This window comes from Pan paniscus, chromosome 16, assembly GCF_029289425.2.
Source record: "Pan paniscus chromosome 16, NHGRI_mPanPan1-v2.0_pri, whole genome shotgun sequence".
NCBI classification, from domain to species: Eukaryota; Metazoa; Chordata; class Mammalia; order Primates; family Hominidae; genus Pan; species Pan paniscus.
In genome coordinates, this window is record NC_073265.2 from 40,485,639 (window position 1) to 40,505,783 (window position 20,145).

Consider the following 20,145-nt stretch of genomic DNA (forward strand, 5'->3'; position numbering starts at 1 on the left):
ACTAACTCGTCATCTGCATGGGCAAGGACTTCATGTCTAAAACACCAAAAGCAATGGCAACAAAAGACAAAATTGACAAATGGGATCTAATTAAACTAAAGAGCTTCTGCACAGCAAAAGAAACTACCATCAGAGTGAACAGGCAACCTACAAAATGGGAGAAAATGTTCGCAACCTACTCATCTGACAAAGGGCTAATATCCAGAATCTACAATGAACTCAAATTTACAAGAAAAAAACAAACAACCCCATCAAAAAGAATATTTTTTAACACCTAGAAAACATGTGCTATGTGTCAGATATTGGTCTAAGCACTTTAGAAATATTAAGCCATTCATCTTCATGACAAGCCTGAGAGCTAAGTCTAATTATCCCCATTTTACAGATGGAGAAACTGAGGCCTGGGGCAGTTAAGCAGCTTGCCCTAGGGCACCCAGCTCATATGTGACAGAGCTGGAATTGGGGCCTAGGTGGTCTGTCTCCAGAGCCCATGCTGTTTATCATGCCATTTTGCTACCTATTATGGGATTCAGTCCCCACATTCATGGACTTTTCATTCATTTATGTTCACTCCTGGGCTATTTAGAATGATTCCTTTTAAAGGATTAAGCTTTATGGACCTCTGAATGCCACAGCTGGAAAGGTCCTTTGAGATTCTCTCCTGAATGCACATTGGTTTTCCTGTTCAGTGGAACATTCTAATGGGCCACGTGGGTAGGTTAAACAGAAGCCTTCAAATAGTGGTACGGAATATAGGAAGGTCCTAGAACTTGCACAGAGGTTGTTTACATGTCCCCTCGGCCAGTAATACCCTCCCCTCACCCCCAAACATACACGTACATGCCCATGGCCCTCAGGTGCTATGCATTTGCCAGGCCGTCTCAAATGCCTTGGTCTCCACTGCCCTCTCAGGGTCATTTTCTTGGGTCGCACCATTGTTATTTGCAGAGTGGTCTCTGCCTGCTCAGCATCCCACGTTGGCCTGGCACCAAGCAGGGACTCTGGCCACTTGATGCACTAGGCCTGTGTGCCTGTGCTACATGGAGCCTACTAACAACTTCATTCAACGCCCCACCAACCTCTGCATAAGAAAACGCGAGTCCTACACCCAAAGTCCTCAGCCTGAGTCAGGGCAAAAACCTCTGGGGACACAGCAGAGCCCAGGTGTCCTGGTGACCTGGGGGTCTGAACACATTCAGGGTCCCACAGTGCCACGAAGGACTCCCAGATCCCCTAGTACAGCTATAGCCCTAACCCTAGCCTGCCACAGGGAGGGGAGGAAGGCCCTGGCCTTGTGGAAGTTCTGCCTAGCATGACCAGACCCTGCTAAATCCTTTTAGCGTGGGGGCTACTGGCCCAGCAGGGAAACAGACCCAGCCACGCTGGATCTGAGGGCTGGGTGCCAAGCTTGCACTCCCTCTTATTCTCTCTAGCAAACCTGAAGCACTGACTGCCTAGTGAACTCCACTATGCAGATATTTCACCATTACTCCATAGTTATGTCTAAAACCCAATCTGTCAACCTCCTCCTGACCTTCTCCCCTTGTCCTTACGTTTTTATTTTTATTTTTATTTATTTATTTATTGAGACAGAGTCTTGCTCTGTTGCCCAGGCTGGCATGCAGTGGTGACACAATCTCAGCTCACTGCAACGTCTTCCTCCCAGGTTCCAGTGATTCTCTCGCCTCAGTTCCCAAGTAGCTAGGATTATAGGTATGCATCACCATGCCCAGTTAATTTTTGTATTTTTAGTAGGGAGGATAGGGTTTCACCATGTTGATCAGGCTAGTCTGGAACTCCTGACCTCAAGTGATCCGAGTCCTAACCTTCTTATACATCATTACCCCATCATCCAGCTTCAAAATATTGGTGTTTTGTACTTCCCTTTTCCCTTTACTTTCCTACCATATCCCTTCCCATCCCAGCCTAACCATATCCAGTCACAAAGTTCTAGGCATAGTCCCTAATAATGTTGTGTCCCTGTATCTCAAGATACGTCCCTGTATTTTTTTAATCTTCTGGCTTATATGTTAATTTTTATAATGGGCGTTAACCCTACCCTCTGCTCTATTCAAGATCAAAGCATATCTCAGTGGTCAGTTGAAGGCAAATTCCTGGCTTCCTTCTTTGCCAAAAATTACCCTACCTCAAACTCTCTAAGATTAATTGCTCTCAAAAGCCTCTGTTGTGAAAAATCTACTGAGAATTCCTGGTGGACCCTCAATCCTCTCTTGGCAGTCCCAAGCTCTAGTGTCTTCAAGGGCAACACAGGTGACATGAATGTGGAGGGTGGGGAATGGACTGCAGCACAGCCCTCCTCTCAAAGGACCAGGCATGATGTCAAACAAACCATCTCTCCATGAGCCCAATGGAGACTCCAGCCCATTTGCCGCCATTACTTAGTATCTGAACCAACTGTCACAACCTTCACGGAGCTACACACTGGGAGCTAGTCACTTGTGTTCTTTTTGCAACTACCTTTGTCTAGCCATGCTTTGGTGCCAGGCCATAAGCTACCTCTGAGTGACTTTGTAATGTCAGCCATAGGGAACTCACCATTTTATCTAGTGAAAGGATGTTGTCAAAGACAATAGGTAAAATCACTTATTTTTATTATTCTGAGTGGATGTATGTTTGTAAATTTCCTCACACCTCTTACAGAGTAAAATGAGGCATTAATTCTTGAAAAGTCAAATTCTTCCATCTGTTTCCTCTCCTTCTAGAAGGTGAATTCCCAAAGGACAGGGATCTGTGTCTCTCTCTTTCAGAACTGTATTCCACTTCTAGAACAGTGTCCGGGCCTTCATACGTGCTTGTTACAAACCTGTTGCCTGAGTTTGCACTGTCTCCACCTTTGTCCGGCTTTTATTCCCCATTGTAAACTCTCCAAGACCCTCCTTCTCAGAGCTTCTCTTTCACTCTGTTCTGCACATTGCTGCCAGATTTGCTTTTTGACTCAGCTTACATCACGTCAATCCTCTGGTAAAAACCCTTCTTTGCTTCCAGTTGTCTGCAAGACTTTCAAATTCATCTTTTTTTTTTTTTTTTTTTTTTAGACAGAGTCTTGCTCTGTCACCCAGGCTGGAGTGCTGGAGTGCAGTGATGCGATCTTGACTCACTGCAACCTCCGCCTCCCAGGTTCAAACCATTCTCCTGCCTCGGCCTCCCGAGTAGCTGGGATTACAGGCACCCACTACCATGCCCGTCTAATTTTTGTATTTTTAGTAGAGACAGAGTTATCATCATGTTGGCCAAGCTGGTCTCGAACTCCTGACCTCAGGTGATTCACCTGCCATGGCCTCCCAAAGAGCTGGGATTACAGGTGTGAGCCACCATGTCCGACCCCAAATTCATCTTGACCCAGCCTTATTTCTTGGTTCTCTCCACTCAAAGTCTGACTCCTGCTTTACCACAACATCTTACCTGCTGAGTTCTTCCTCCTCCATGTTTCCCTGCTCATCCAGTTCTGCCCCACTTGTTTCCCAAGACAAGCCTGCTTCTTCTTCTCCTTGCCTGAGCCATCTCTTACCTGGTATAAATACTCCTCCTCTTTTTCTCTCCGACATGGGTCTTGGACTACTACTGCTTTTGACTGCCAAGGCACTATATAAATCAGAGCCTTGGAGGGTTTCATTAAATAAACATTTATTAGGAAGCTTGTCTGAGCAGGGTACTACATTCAGACATTCAGTTTTCTTTCTAGACACGGGAGGCAGTAAGACAAGCAAACTGAAGGTGCTGCTAGCTAGGACATCTTATGAGAATCACAGTTCTCTAGGAAGACATGTAGAGCTGCCCATGAACTTCTACATCAAGGAGACACAGAGTATCAGGACTGGAAAGAAATGCTGTGATCTTCTAATAATACAGTTCTCTTCCTTTAAAAATGAACCACTTACATGAGATCCAGGGAAGGTCACTTGTCAATAGTTACTTAAAAGCAGGGAAGGTTCACCCAAGTGCACATTCAGTGATATGATTTCCATCCCCTGGCACTGGGGTCATGACACTTGAGGTTCCAGTTATTCTTCCTAGCAAGCTTCCAGTGATTCCCTGGGACATTCTTCTTCTGGAGCAGGAGCAAGACAATAGGAACCAACAGGAAAAATGCAGCTAGATACACATGGTGTGGACTACCTTCAGGGCAAATGCCTTGTCCACCCTATAGTTCCCATCCCTGCTGTGGTCTCTGACTGACCATTTGTGTGGAATGAGCAAAAAGCCCTGAAGGCACCAATGGGAGACCTCAGCCCCTAGGGTTTTACCCACATAGGGAAGACTATTGACGGTGTATGAAGGGTACCTGCTGCTAAAACCCACATTTCACATGTGTGTGCAGACCCAAGGCTCTTGGGCATCCATCAGGCAGGACCGTGGCTTTCTCACTCACCTCTGAGGTTCCGTGACTTCTAGCACAACACCTCCCCAGGAGGTGCTCCATGTGGGTTTGTAGAATCACTCCTTTCTTCACAATGACTTATTGGCTGACTACCAGCAAGCCTGGGACTTGGGAACATTGGCAGTCAAAAGCAATAGTAGTCCAAGAGTGCCCTTATCTCAGCTAGCCTATTTGCCTGTCTGATGGTGCTTCTGGTTCCTCAGATACCTAATCTATTGTCTTCCCAGTGGGCTGCATCTGATAGAGTCTCCCAGAGAAGTTTTTTTGAAACACAGTGAGAAATGACTGTTTTAAAAGACTTCTTGATTATCTAAGGCATTTCAGGCCATGAGACAAAGTGGGGGCAATATTTGGGGAGCCTATTGAATTGGGGTTGATCCCCCAGATCCTATTGCATTGGGGTTGCCTGACACCCAAACCATAGTTTTTCTCACGAGGAGTCTGACCTCGCCTTATGGAGGAGGCAGAAAGGGCCAGTTGGGGATTGTTCCAGGAACAGCAGTCATTTTTCTAAGAGGTTTCCCATGACTTCACTTTTCAATTCAATTTTGTAAGACCTAACAGGTTACCTGGCCCCAGAGTAGATAAGGTAGTGGAATTTTCCAGCCAAAATTGGGCTTTTAACCTGAGGAAGGAAAAGGCAGAAGTGACAACAGCACAAGAGCAGGCTTTAGGGTCAGATGAGCTGAGTACAAGACCCAGAGACCACATCACAAGAACAGGCTTTGGGGCCAGATGAGCTGAGTACGAGTCTCAGAGACCTGTTCACTTCCCAGGCCTGCCACGCCCGGGCTGAGGGGGAGCACTGAAACTGCCTCAGGACCCTGAGGTGAGGGCGAAAGGGAAGCCTCCGGAGCCAAGTGCCAGTGGTGGTGTTTGTCGTTCCTCCGGCTTTAAGGTCTCTGTGGCACATGGAGTTGTGGGATTCCTTGCCTCTGGTAGCAAAGACGGAAGGTCCCCAAGTGGATACACAATCCTTAGGGCAGCCCAGGTGCCGCCAGCCAGAGAGGCCCCCTGAACCTCTTTCTGTGGTGAGATCCAGAGTCATGCCTGAGTCTTGGCATCCAAGATTTGTCACACTGCGGTCCCAAGTGGCCTTGCTTCCTTCTGCGCATCTACCTGGATATGATAAGTTCTTGTAACGGCAGAAACAGGGAATGTCTGTCAATATTTCCACAACATAAGTTCCTCCAGAGCAAGGACTCACACCTCGCTTTTCTATCTAGCTCCCGGGGGCTACCACAAGTGCTTCACACCCAGTAAGTGCTCAGTAAATGTTTGTGAAGTGAAGTGAACCAATGGTTAGCCTCTTAAGCCTTTTAGGCCTGGGGTCATCAAAGAATGGTACATTCACATATCCTCAGAGGGATGTTTGCCTTCTGCACATCTTAGCAGTGATTCCAAATGCCAAGTCCCAGCAACTCAGTGGCCCATAGCTACCACCCAAACAGTCAGATAGCAGCAGCACTGCTGGCCTTTCCTTGAGAGCTTATCTGTTGTTTAATGAACAGACTGTGAGGCCATAGAGATGTCCTAGAGCAGGGACACTCTGGCAAGGAAGCCCCTAGCTGACCCCAGAGTGCTGGGGCCACCTAGCCTCTCTGGACGTCCATTTCCTTATCTATAAAATGAGGGGGTTGAGCCACAGGGCCCCTCTTATCTCTGTATCTCTGTATCTGCTGCCCAGCATTCTTACCCTTTGTCTTAGCTGCCCCTCCCCAGCCCTTCCCTGTGCCTTTGCCCTGCCGCCTTCCTTGGTTCTTTTCTTCCACGTTGTCTTAGGCCAGCCAGTGGTGCCTGTAGGCCCAGGTATGCAGAGATACACTGAGACGTCAGGGAGGCTGGGGTGCATGTGGCCCACTTTGGCCAACTTCTCTAGCTCTTCTCATTTCTTTTAGAGTCCCAGACCCATTCTAAGGATCCAGTGAACGTGGTGGAATCTTGCTCTGGAGAAACACACTCGGGAATCAACATGCAAAGTTTCAGTACAATTCTGGGATCCCAGACCCCCTAAAGCCCAATCCAAAGACCTCAAATGAACAACTCCTGGGCCCAGTTCCTTTCTCAACCTTCTGCCTCAGGTGTCCAATGTCCCAGAGGCTCTTTCCTGATTAAAACCACCTTCATTGACTGATAGAAAGTTGTTTCCAGGTTATAAGTGAATACAATTTCTCTTGAAGATTTTTCATTTTAACTAGACCCCAAATTACAGTTGATAATGGGGTGTTACATTTTTTCGGTCCACAGAGTCAGTGAGAAACGTTTAAGGGGAAAGTGAGGGGCACAACTGGTACCCTGATATCCCATCTGTGGGCCCTCAGACTGACAGACTCACACTGTGGCCCTGAAGAGGGCATCAAGGCTCATGGAATCTCCAGGGTTCTGCCAAGGAGGGTTCCAGTGCATGGAGGGCACACGGAGTGTGCGCCTGTGGAGGCCACTGTCTTCACCTCCAACACTGAGTAAATCTACAATATCCTAGCCACTGTTTTAGGCTCTGGGCTGTAGGAATATGGGGAAATGAGGTTGTTGCTCTTACGGAGTTAATCTGGGGAAGACAGATTGCACAAGTGTCCAACCAGAGGCATAAACAGCTGTGAAAAGAGAGGAGAAAGTGACTACCCTAGGAAGGTCACGTATGGCTTTATGAGCAGGTCTTGAAAGAAAAGCATTACTCTGCAAGATACCAAGCTGAGGAAGGGCATTGCAGGTAGAGAGAATGAGAAACGAATTGGCTGGGGAAACTCAAAGCTGCTTCCGCATTCCTCCCCACACCATTCACATTCCTGTGTCCAGGGGGACCCTCTATCACTATGTCCACTGCTAGATCTCTACCTTAGTTTCTTCATTAGAAAAAAATAGGGGAAATAGTGGTATTTCTTGATGTGGTTACTAGGAGGAAGAAATGAGATAAAGCCTGTTAGGGCCTTATCAGGTGTCTAGCATATAGCAAAACCTCGATAAACTTATTATGATTCAGTCTCCAGCAAGAGCAGAAATAATAATGGACAGTCCCTGGGGTAGCTGGAAGGAACAGTTTGGACTGGAGTTGTGCCCTCAGGGGTCCCTAAAGAGCTGTATGCCTTTGAAAAGGTTACTATATCTGTCTTGAGAACATGGAGCAGGTTGGGGAGTGGGGTAGTCGTGTAGCTCCCAATACATCCCTCTTGTCACAGCTATATTAGGGGATCATGTGAGAGCCATGAGGTCACTGAACACACTTGTGGGATTCTCAACATTTGCCTCCAGTGCCCCTTCCCACCCACACTTCCTTTTATGTGTCATTTCCCCACATTTTCTATCCACCTACTATCCTCTGCCCAGTCAGAGGATATTACCTCATCAAAATAATTCATATCCAGGGGCTAATCCTTCAACTTGTTCTCCCTCCTGGGATATTTTCATTGTAACATGTACCTGGAGAAGTTCCTAATTATCATTAAGAAAATGTTTGGCACACTCTCAGCTCTAGGGAAGCCTGCAGTCTACTATTGGGAGAGAAAACTAAGAAGTTTGGTACTGTTGACAAGTACAAAGAGATATTAGCATACAGATGAAAGGAGGCTTCACGTGAATGATGGGACTTGTTCTGGGCCTTGAAATGTGGTTGACATTTTGATGGCAAGTAGAGGAGAGGTATTTGCAATGCTGGAGGTAGGAGTGCATAAAGCAGTTGGGGGATAACAAAAATGAAGAGGCTAGATTTGTGTTAGGAAGCAATAATATCTATTGTGGAAATATAAGTAGAAAGGCAGTTGATGAGGGACAATACAGGAGAGGCAGTGCTCTCTTAGTCGACCCCGGTTTCTAATTTGTTCATTACCTCCCATTCAGTGATACAAGGAAAGTAAAGGAGGTTTTGAGAAAAACAGAGCAAACTCAACTAGCTAAACTGCCTGTGGGTGCTGATAGCAGAGGCCAGGCATCTTCAGAAGTCTATTATGAGCCTTGCAAATAATTTTAAAATTTTTCATCTAATTTAACTTAGGTCTCATAGTCGACAAGAACTAGGTTTGATTATCCATCTTTTCTACCACACTTGGTTGCAAATGACCTTTGACTGCTTCCCAAATTAAGTCTATCTTCAGTGATTGATTGAAGGATTGGCCCCAGTGAGATATCTGTATGTGACTTTTTACTTCTGAGACTTCAAGCAGTCTTCAGTTCTTCCTTAATATTTGACTGTGGCCCCATCCCCCTCCATTTTTGCCATTTTTGCTTCTTAGAATACCAATTAGACAAACATTCAGTCTCATGGATCCATCCTTCATATTTCTTGCCTGGTTTCTCATATTTTTCATCTCTTTTCTCTTTGTGCTACATTCTGGGATAATTCCTTGATTGACTCTCTCAATCCAGTTTGTCATCTGTTTGTCCTTTCAGGTCGTCCATTCACATTTTTATTTCAAAAACTAAAATATTAATGTCCACTATCTGTTTATGTTTTTATGGATGCAATATCTGTTTGTGTCTCTGATGCTAACAATTCAATATATACTTGAATATATTGAATGTTTTGAATGATCAATAAGTCTCCTCAGGTATAAACTCTGTTTACAACTTGCGGCTTCCTTTCAAGGTGTTGGCATTCCTCAAATGCACAGTGATTACTTAATATGTGCTCATTCGTGGCTGAAATTTCCTGTTAGTTGGCTAACAGGAAAAATGAGATGAGATGGATCGAAGGGAGCTGTGGGGTCCTATGGGAGGATGTAACAGAAAACCCTCCAGAACCTCAAACAGGGTCATGGGCTCCCTTAAGCTGAGTCTTAAGGGTGAGTGAGTGTTTGCCAGGAGAAGAAATGGCCAAGGGGTGACTTATTCCAGGGAGAGGGAACAGTGTGTTCAAAGGCCCTGATGGTGAGGGAGGCAATGTTCTTACCCAAAGTAGGAAATCTCCCTCTTTCCAAATTATGTAGGCATTATTCAGTAATTGGGGGCAAACGCTATTTGTTCTAAGGGTCTCTGGAACAGCTGATCAGTAAATTCCCACATGGTTTCTACCCAACAGGGTATGGGGAGTTGAAGGGAGGGTAGCCCCAGTGCAGGTGGGCTTGCCCTAATTGATGTTTTCACCATTTCTCATTAAAGTCATTTATGACATGGGAAACAGAGAACGGTCCCTTGTCTCTACAAAAACCCAGTTAAAGTAATTAAAAGGAATCTTTACTCAACAGAATATTTGAAAGCAGATTACATTTTCAGTTTGTTATGCTTACAAGTGGCTGAGGAGGGGAGGCTCTCTGATGTTCCACTCTTAAGAACTGGGATCAGCACCACTGTTGAAAGTCAGGAAGCCCTTAACTCCTGGAATGGAAACTGTCCATGATGCCCAAGTTCAGTGGAGACAAAATCCATGGCTTGCTTGATATTAATCCCAATTTCCACATGAAAGCTGTTATCAGCGGTCCTGAGAAATCAGCAGGTGGGGCAGGTGGGGAACTCAGGGAGCTTTTCCACATGCTAGGATATGATTTAAGTAATGAGATTACTTCTGAACAAGCACCATGGAGGTGACAAGCTTTTTAAGGATGGATAAATAATGTGTTTGCTAAAGAGCTCTCTTTTCACACTCTTGACAGTACTATAGGAAGCAGTCATTTTCTCACACTGTGGGAACTATCCTGAAAATGATGGCCCCAGAAGTGACAAAGTTGCCCAAACAGTTCAGCTGAATTCAGAGTATCATTGCCCAATTTTATGGGAGCCCTAGCTTTGCTCACATAGAACCAGACATTTATTTAAAGGTAATGTTTTCCACCAACAAATGCTTAATGGGCAAGGCAGAGTATCTTTATCACCACAGCAGAATCAGAAGTGCACATTCCTGGAAGAAGCGTGTCTGTACAGCTTATTAATAAACAGCATTGGCTCTAGAGATCCTGCTCTTCAACACCACCCCCTCTACCTAACCTTGGGAATATCTGAAATGGAAAAAATAAGGACAAATTCTTCAGCAGGCTTAGCTGTACAATCTTTAGGTCTTATGGAAACTATACAAGATTCCTTTTACAAAGAAACTCAAACCAGGTTTAACAGCCTATATTTAAGAAGCTTCCATTTCTGCAGAAATCTGAGGGCAGCCAATGGTTATTCAGCCCACTGCTATGACCTGAGAATTGGGGAATTGGTGGATGTACGACAGGAAGATATACACCCTGACACCTACCCCATGAGTGTAGCAGGGGAGAGGTGGGAATGGGGGTCCTGCACAAGTCATTCTGGGGTCACCGCTAAACATTCTGATCCGCAAAGGCCAATAAAATGCTGTTAAAATGGCAAGTGGTAAATACCAAATATACCATTTAATAGACCTGTAACCTTGGCTGGGCAAGTGACTTAACCTCCCTAAGCCTCACATTCTATAACCGGGTAATGGAAGTAGCACCTGCCTCCCAAGGTTGCTGCAAGGATTTTAGAGCTCATTTCCATAAAACACCTAACACAAAGGCAAACACATGTTTGCTCCTCAGTAAGTGATAGCTAATGTTAATGGCAGGATCATATCCTTCAAAAACAAAGCGATCATACCCTTCAAAAAACAAAGCGATCAGGAAGAAGAAAAATATCCCACTGAGATCTATGCTTTGAAGAAAGAGGTATAGTCAGATGATGGGTGGGCAGCGGGTAAGGAATCATGGGCAAGTCTGCCTAAGACTGTCCCAATTTATGCCTGTTGTCCTGGCACCATTATTAATTGCACCCCCTCCAATCTTAAGTGTCTCCTTTTGGATAATAAATTGTATGGTCACCTAATTACATGTGAGTGGCAAGGGTGCTTTAGGCAGCAGCCTCCCCCTTTCTCTCTGCCTGCAGCATCAATACTGCCCTCGTTGCTGCTAGTAAGAATGAGCACAGCTACCTTTTATTGAGTGCCAAACTTCACCTTATTACATCTAAACCTCACAATCAGACCCATGAAGTAGATTCTGTTCTCATATCCACTTTACAGATGTGGCTTGGCAATATTAGGTAACTTGCCCAAGAGTTCATATTCCACCAAGTAACCAAGTGTAAACCTTGTGGTCATGGCCCCAATTCGCTACACTTCTGGGTTGGAAGTAATAGCAGGCCTAGGTAGGCCCTCCAGGCTGGGGCAGGACACAGGAAGGTGAAGGGTAGTGATTCGGTAAGGACAAGAAGAGCCATTCTGGGATTTTCCCTTAGCAATCAAACTGGTCTCCCACAGCCTCGAGGGCCCAGACCACAAACAGCCCTAGGAAGGGTGAAGTTCACAGGACTGTGGGCTCTTGGGTTGGCAGCCAAGAGGAGCTTTGCCTCCATGTCATGGCGTAAGGAATCCAAACAGGCCTTGGCTTCCTGGACATTGTGCTCCAGCGCCTGAGCCCGGGTCTCCAGGATCAATCCCACACAGCGCTGCTTCCATTGCAATGCTTTCCTCCAAATGTTATTTCAAAGCGCTGAGCCACTTAAAAACAGAAACAACACATGAAGGTCAAGTTTTTTTTTTCCCCTAACTTTTCAAGGTGGCCTGTGAAATATAATAACTTTTAATTTTTGGATCCTAGTGCTACTTGCAGATCACAATGGGCATTTTGTGTGTGCAAATGTGTACATACTGGTAAATGTACATGCATGCATATACTTCTATGCATGTATTATCACAATAACAGCTAACACTTATTAAGTGCTTACTCTGTGCTAGGCACTATTCTAAGCACCTTTTAGCCAATAGTCTTATTTAATCCTCGTATTGACTCTGTGAGTTAGCTGTTACCAATGAAGTCCAGAATAGAAGCAACTTGCTCAAGGTCATCCAGGGATTGAGTGGTAAAACAGGACTCAGAACTAGGCTCTGTCCCTTTGACTGCCTCTTGCTTTCTTTTCTCCCCTCTCCTTTGTGCTGGGCAGATAACATTATATTTATACCCTACCTACTTGCAAAGGACCGGAGGCAGTAGGTAGGACTCTGGGATGCTGCCAGTGGCTGTAACCATTTTCTCTCCTTTTAGTTTGGGTTGCACACTTCCAAATCACAGTTCCTAGCCCACAGCGCTTGTCGTTCTCTCCAGCCTGCCGACACCTCTCCTACCATTGCTCTCCTTCATTGTATATGACTACATTTGGCATTTGGTATATATCCTTGGTGACATTTCTAGCATATCTTTATTCCAACAAAGCCCAAGTGCTTGTTTAATTTTAATGCATGCGACTTGACTCTCCTATAAACTATCCTGTATGTGCCTCAGCCTCGTTTCAGCAGGACTCCTACTAGCCAATGCTGCACATTTATGTGTTCTAGAAGAGCCTCTGCCTTCAGGAGGATCCACTTTGGAAAAGGCCCTCCTTCAGCAGAGCTTGGACTGGAGTCTAGGCCCCCTGCTCCACATTCCTTCCCCCATCTATTCCCTCCCATCTCCAACCCCTGCGCCAGTCTCTGGAAGAACTAACAGAGGTGTACGATATGTACTTATTGCCTGAAATTCTAAGGTAAGGTCTGTTGAAATTATTACAAAGATTTACAAAAATGAAGGAGTCTTTTAGAGAAGACTTTTCTTTTAAAATGTAAATCTGATTTATTTAATTTGAAGAGTTTAAATCCAAAAAAATGGGGAGCCAGCATAAGTGGATGACTAAATATCCAAGGAACCAAAGTTGACCAAAGTGAATGCCACTCATGACACATTCGACAAAAGCTTGAGAAAGTGGGAAAGTCTTAGGAAGCTGGAGGTTCAGTGTTGCCCCCATCCCTCCACCATCATTGACAAACTGTGGCAGTTTAGGCAAATCAGGAAATCTCTCTCCCAGTCCCAGAATGAGCATGTGTAAAATGAGACTAATGATCCTTGCCCTCCCGCCATTCAGGATATGATACGTCATTACAGGAGACAACAAGTAGGAAAGCACTGAGAGAATTGTGAAGTACTGGGTAGAGTTGCGACTTACTGTGATTATTATCACCAAGGACATCTGTCTAGTAATCATCAAAGCCCAAAATATTTTTTTTCCTTGAAAAATAATGGTGTATCCGTTACACACAGTGATCAGTTCCTGGCATACACTACATTTATAAATAATTGTAACAACCACATTATTCTGTCTATATGCAAGAAAACATGGTATAATGAAAGAACCCAGAGAGAAACCAGATTGTTTTCGATTCTCCAGTTTCAAGGGGGATTTGGGGGAGTGAATCAGACACTGCACCTAGCTTCCTTTGGCTCCAAGTCAACCAGCTCTTTTGCCAAGGAAGACTTTGTAAGCTTTTCTTGTTGAGTTGCCATAGGTTGGATGAGGTGGCTAAGGAAGGGTCAGGGGAAGGGAGGGTGAAGATGGCATAGTCTTATCAGGGCTGAAGAAACCAGGCATGGTAAGACAGTTCTCTAAATGCAAACGGTAAACCTTGGAGCTAGCCTTCCTCAACATCTTTAACAATGAGTCCAAAGAAGGTGCTAGGGCTGCACCAGACTGATATTCTTCAGAGGTAGAGAGAAATGCTAGACAGATGGGGAGAAGCCACAGAAAGCCAGTATGAGTGGGCAGAGAAAAGACAAAGATAGGTGACACATTTTGTGAAAAAATTGCCCCAAATTACATTTATGATTCATCCATTTACCAGCTTTCCTAGAACCCTGAACACCAAAAAAGTGCAATGCATGGTGTTAGGATTCCAGTATTGGGGAGAGAAGGACAGGTAAGAAGAACACTAAATGAATATTGTTTTTGCCTTTAATGATACATCTAGAGAGAAAGACACGAACACAGATAAAAACAGCAAAGCTTTATGTGATAAAATGCCGCAGGAAAGGCATATGCCAATTATCAAAGTAGAACAGTGAAGGGCAACAGGAATCAGCAACTGTCTCCCAGTGAGGCAATCTTTCTTGTCTGGTGGAATCACTAGGATTTTGCTGAAACTAGATGGTGGCATGCTCTAGGTGATGATATACGACACAGATTCAGATGTATTTTGAGTGTTTTCCCAGAAATACTGGTCCTGAAGGGCTGCTGAAGCCTTAGTGATGTTGGGAAATTTTTGGAAAAGCATTAAATGTGAAGTCAGGGGAAAGCATTAAATATAAGAAAGCCTGTAGAAGCTAACCCACAGCATGTCTGAGGTAAACCATGCTATCATATGCATCCATTGTGACTAAAAACGTCTGGTTCCTTTTAAAAGGCTAAAGCAGGCCCACACAGATAGCTTGGAAAGAGGTTAATTGGAACCAGCTGAGACGGACTGAGATTACCACGGGTTTTCAGGATATTGAGTCATTTAGAAGTCAGAGGTGGTGTCTCAGGCTATCCCAAAGTTAAGAGATTGTTTACTTCAAAATCAAAGGAAGTGAGAGACAGAACTAGATGGATTTCCTAGGCCGACTAAGAATTCCTAAGCCTAGCTGGGGAAGGTGACCGCACCTACCTTTAAACACAGGGCTTGTAACTCAGCTCACACCCGGCCAATCAGGTAGTAAAGAGGGCTCACTAAAATACAAATTGGGCTAAAAGCAGGAGGTAAAGAAATAGTCAAATCATATATTGCCTGAGAGCACAGAGGGAGGGACAATGATCAGGCTATAAACCCCAGGCATTCGAGCCAGGTGTGGGCAACCCTGTTTGGGTCCTCTCTCCTTGTATGGGAGCCCTGTTTTCACTCTATTAAATCTTGCAACTGCACACTCTTCTGGTCCGTGTTTGTTCTGGCTCGAGCTGAGCTTTCATTCACAGTCCACCACTGCTGAATGCCACCATCACAGACCCACCATTGACTCCCACCTCTCCGGATCCAGCAGGGTGTCCACTGACCTTCTGATCCAGCGAGGTGCCCATCGCCACTCCCGATCGGGCTAGAGGCTCGCCATTGTTCCTGCATGGCTAAGTGCTCAGGTTCAGCCTAATCGAGCTGAACACTAGTTGCTGGGTTCCACGGTTCTCTTCCATGACCCACGGCTTCTAATAGAGCTATAACACTCACCGCATGGCCCAAGGTTCCATTCCTTGGAATCTGTGAGGCCAAGAACCCCAGGTCAGAGAACAAAAGGCTTGCCACCATCTTGGGAGTGGCCCACGACCATCTTGGGAGTGGCCCACGACCATCTTGGGAGTGGCCAACCACCATCTTGGGAGCTCTAAGAACAAAGACCCACCCGTAACAGAAGGAGCAGGCCAATGTCATCCAAGACCTTGGAGTTCTATAATCTTATCAGAGAAATGAGTAATGGGTATTATTAACACGACCTACCAAAACTTCATAAAAAAGCAAAAAGAGGAAGATAATGCTTTTGGTCAGTTAATACTAACTGCAAGTCAAGGAAATAAAGAAAGCAAGTGTGTTTCTTCAAATGTATGGGTTTTTTAGCCATTTCATTACAGATGGCACAATGCCTTGATATAGCTAACTGCACAAGCACTCGTGTTGCATACAACTGGAAATAAAACTGACCACTTGACAAGTGCTGTGGGGGTAAAGAGGACAGAAAGAGTTACTTTCGCAGGGTAGTCAAGGAGAGTTTCAGAGAGGTCATGGTGGAGGAATAGAATTCCAAGGAGAGAAGTGTGGGGCAGGTCCTCCCAGGGAGTAAGAATAGCATGCAAGTGAGGGCCCATTGGAGAGGACGATGGGTGAAGCAGTAGAGTCTTCAGGTTCTGGGCCACTTCTCACTGCCCACCATCTCTCCCCCAATCAATTGTTATTTCATCTCTGAAAGTCCCTCCTTTCCCCTTTCCTCTCTGTTGGGAACAGGCCCCCAAATCTGGCCATAAACTGGCCCCAAAACTGGCCATAAACAAAATCTCTGCAGCATTGTGACATGTTGGTCATGGCCATAATGCCCATGCTGAAGGTTGTGGGTTTACTGAAATGAGGGCAAGGAACACCTGGCCCACCCAGGGCAGAAAACCACTTAAAGGCGTTCCTAAGCCACAAAGAATAGCATGAGCAATCTGTGCCTTAAGGACATGTTCCTGCTGCAGATAACTAGCCAGAGCCCATCCCTTTGTTTCTGTAAGGAATACTTTTAGTAAATCTATATTCTATAGAAACAATACTTATCACTGGCTTGCTGTCAATAAATATGTGAGTAAATCTCTGTTCAGGGCTCTCAGCTCTGAAGGCTGTGAGACCCCTGATTTCCCATTCCACATGCTATATTTCTGTGTGTGTGTCTTTAATTCCTCTAGCGCACTGGGTTAGGGTTTCCCCAGCTGAGGTGGTCTCAGCACTCTCTATTCTCAAGGCTTTCCATGAGCAAAGGCTTTCATCAGCCCTCTCTTGAAACAGAATCACAACAAATAACCCTGCCCCTATTCTCTCCTCCTACCAATTTTTCTTCCTTACTGCTGACAGTTAGTCTTCCAAAATCTATAGAGTTTGCCATGTCATGCCTGGACTCACAGACTTGAGGCCTTCTCACTCCCCCAGTGCTAGGGTTATTAATATAAGATTTCCCCATTTCTGGCAAAAGAAACTACTTGACTTCCTGTTCTGCAATAAAGAAAATATAGTTGCACACTTAAATTTGGAGAAAAGGCTGCAGTGACATGTCCTAGCTCTTAGAAAATTTCATGATACTTGCTTTGGCCTTTGGCAGACAGAGCATGAACCCATTGGGTAGGAATTGACATTGAAGCTGACTCAATGGATTATGGAAGTGGTGAATAAAAAAAGACATTGCTTGCACTCCTGGAGCCTATAGTCTAGGAGGGGAGACAAGCAAAATATAGATAATCACCCAAATAAGTACTTAATTTCAGTTCTGTAATGGAAAAGTTAAGATTTCAAGAAAGATTAAACCAGGGACCTAAATTTGGCCACTGTAGAGATGGTATTTAAGGTCTTGAGAGAAGCTGAAATTGCAAGGCAGAATATGTTGTGATATGAACTCCCAAAGAACTCAAGAATTTAGAATTTGGTAGGAAAAGGAACAGACAAAAAAAAATCCTCAGAAAGAACTGTCATAAGGTGTAAATAAAACAAACAAAAAACCCCTATTTTATCACTGAAGCAGAAGAGAGAGTGTTTCAAGAAGGAAGATATGGTTAACTGTATAAAGGGCTGCTGAGTGGTCAAGTCAGATGCAGGCAGAACATTGACATTGGATAAACTGGTGACCACGACAAGAGCAGTTTCTGCAATGTGGTGAAGCAGGAAGCCAGAATGGAAAGGAGAGGAGGAGATAAAGTAGAGGCAGTGCCTATGCATAATGGTCAAAAAGCGTGGCTGTAAAAGGAGAATAGACAGAATGGGTGATAACTTGACAGAGGTGTGGAGTTAGGGAAGTTTTCACTTGCTTGGCTTTGTTTGTGAGGGTGGATTCTTGCATATATTTGAGTGCTGAAGGGAAAAATCCAGTAGTGAGGAAGAGGTCAAAGATTTGGAAAAGAGAGGGTATAGCTGACAGAACAAGAGCCCTGACCAGGGAGGAAGGCATGAGATCCAGGCACCTGTGGAGGGACTGTACTTTATGGAGGCAGTGATGAAAGGAGAGGACAGGAGCAAATCCAATGGACCCATCCAATCCTCCCAGGCTGCTGCTCTGGGAATAAAGGGGTTGCAAGCATTCCAACTCTGAGAGGAAGAAATGAAATTGTGATTGTGAACATGGAGGGAGCTTCTAGAAAAGCACAGTAAACCTGCTAGGCAGTGTGGAGGTCCCAGCTGAGTTTGGAGAGCATGAAGTTGGAGCCATGCCAAAATGCCCAGTTGTGTCACATTCTCCAGTAATTCTGATCTGTTCAGGCAACAGGCATGAGTAAATCTGGGAACAACTGAGAGGTCAACAAAGGATTTAGTGGTATTTTTAGGACACTGTAGGAAGAACCATGGCCTCTGAGCTAGATACAAAAGAAAATGAAGATAGCAGGAGATTTATGGACATAGGCAAAGTGGAGGGACCATTGGCTTGGAAATCTCATTGAGGCTGGAGAACTGCTGTAGAGAAGGGACTTGAGCAAGGGAGCTGGAGGGTGGTGGCAAGAGAATGAGATTTCAGAGGAGGCACAGTTTCTGATGATGACAGGTTCACCGCTGTGGCCATGTGAGTGTGCTGAGGTGCAAGGGCAAATAACATCACTGAAGGTGCAGTCATCATGGAACTGGGCAGTCAGGGCATTGGTTGGATCAGCCACAAAGACATTCAGTTACTTAGAATGATGGCAGGAGTCGGGGGGGAGGGTAAGACCCCAAGAAAGATACCAAAGCCTTTGGTTAGTAGGGGAGACAGGGTGAATTGGTGGATAGCGTGAAGTGAACCTTACAGGAGATTTCAGTCTTTTAGAAGGAAAGAGTAACGGTCAAGGGACAGCAGTGAGTTGCCTGGAAGACACTAACACCAGCTCCCAGCACTGAAATTATAGAATTTATTATTGAAAACGCAGGGCAGCAGGAAAAAATGGAGTCTTCCGGGGCCAGCCCAAATATAGTGAAGAGAAAGAGTTGGAAGGATCACCGGGGAACAAGATGAGTTGGATGCAGCTGGGGAAACAGGGAATAGGAACTGGGGTGGGGTGCAGGCAGAAAGTAGTAGCAGTCCCTTGGTTACAGCCGTGGCACACCTCTCAGTGAAGTCTGATGTTACTTGATATCCTCAAATGAGTCCAATCAGTATCAGTTTGGATACTTCATAGAGATCAAGACCACCCCCAAATTAGGATAGATGTGGTTTCCAGGTCATGGTTTCTGACACTCTGAAGGTTCTTCAATGTATGTCACTTCAAAGTGCACAGATGTAAAATTATACAAAACCAATGTAGGGTTGGGTCACCAGCTTTACAAAAATAACACATAAGTAATCGGACATTTGAGCCAATTACACTTTCTTATGTTACATAAATCCTATTTCATCCACTTTTCCAGTCTCATCCCCTGCCACTTGCCCTGCGCTCCACGCAGCTCTATCAAACTGGGCCTAACTTCCCAAGCACACTGCCCCGTTTGGGCCTCCGAGGCTATGTGTGTGGCATTCCTCCACCCAGTATAGCCTGCCATCCTGGATCCCACCTCCCCTGGGCTGCGGGCAGGTCAGACAGCGTTCCATGTCCTCCCTTCCCTCTGAGATGTTGACCTGTTTGCCCTTTACTCCCTCCCCACATTAAGTCAGCTGAGCATTTTTCATTGCCTAAGGGAAGCAGAAAGCAGATGGAAAAAATAAATATTTTGAGTTTCAAAATCCAGATCCCGTAAAAGTTAGGCAAGGATTGGCCACAATATTGGCTTGAACAAAAGGGATGGGGACAGATAGAAAGTCTCCTCAGCCCGGAGGGAGGAAGACAGGCTGAGGGAGGCGGGGTGCTCCTGTTAGGGCTCTCTGTGGGAACCCAGGCAAAAGTGCATTGCTCTCAGATTTCCCAGTCCTGACTGCAGTTTCCTATCATTCACCCACTCGACCTGCTCACCTGTCTTCTTTTAGCTTATACTGAGTTTTACATTTGCTTTCGTTGTCTTTATTTAAAATTTTGGATATCTTAAAGTCCAGATTACAGGCCTCTTTTAAGAAAAAAATCAGATCTGGCTCTAGAGGAATCACATTACCTTGTAGCAACAACCAGCTGTCCCCAAGCAAGGACTGCCCTCTTTCCACAGGGCAGGGGCTCTCCGCTCTCCTCAGTGCCAACGGTTCCCCCACAGTTTATTATACTCTGGTCGTTATCTGCCTGCCCTTTTTAGCTGTTTGAGCTTCATTCGGATCCCTGGATGCCCCCTGAGCCAGTCAGGCTACAGGCTAGAGGATATGCCTGGTCTGGATAAATCTAGTGATAGCTCCAGAAACATAGCAAATCTAGCTTCCGCC

At 45.2% G+C, this 20,145-nt stretch overlaps 1 protein-coding gene across 5 annotated transcripts in view; it reads right to left on the reverse strand.

The window, feature by feature from the left end:
- The window catches only part of CYP19A1 (cytochrome P450 family 19 subfamily A member 1), a 108,206-nt gene that overhangs the window by 35,491 nt on the left and 52,570 nt on the right, over positions 1-20,145 (reverse strand). The window contains exon 1 of one of the 5 annotated variants that reach the window (XM_063596643.1): positions 9,619-17,572. The exons of the other annotated variants lie outside the window; for them this stretch is intronic. The gene's annotated coding sequence lies outside the window, so the exon portion shown is untranslated. Of the gene's footprint in view, positions 1-9,618; positions 17,573-20,145 lie in introns of those variants that run through there. 5 annotated transcript variants of the gene reach the window in all.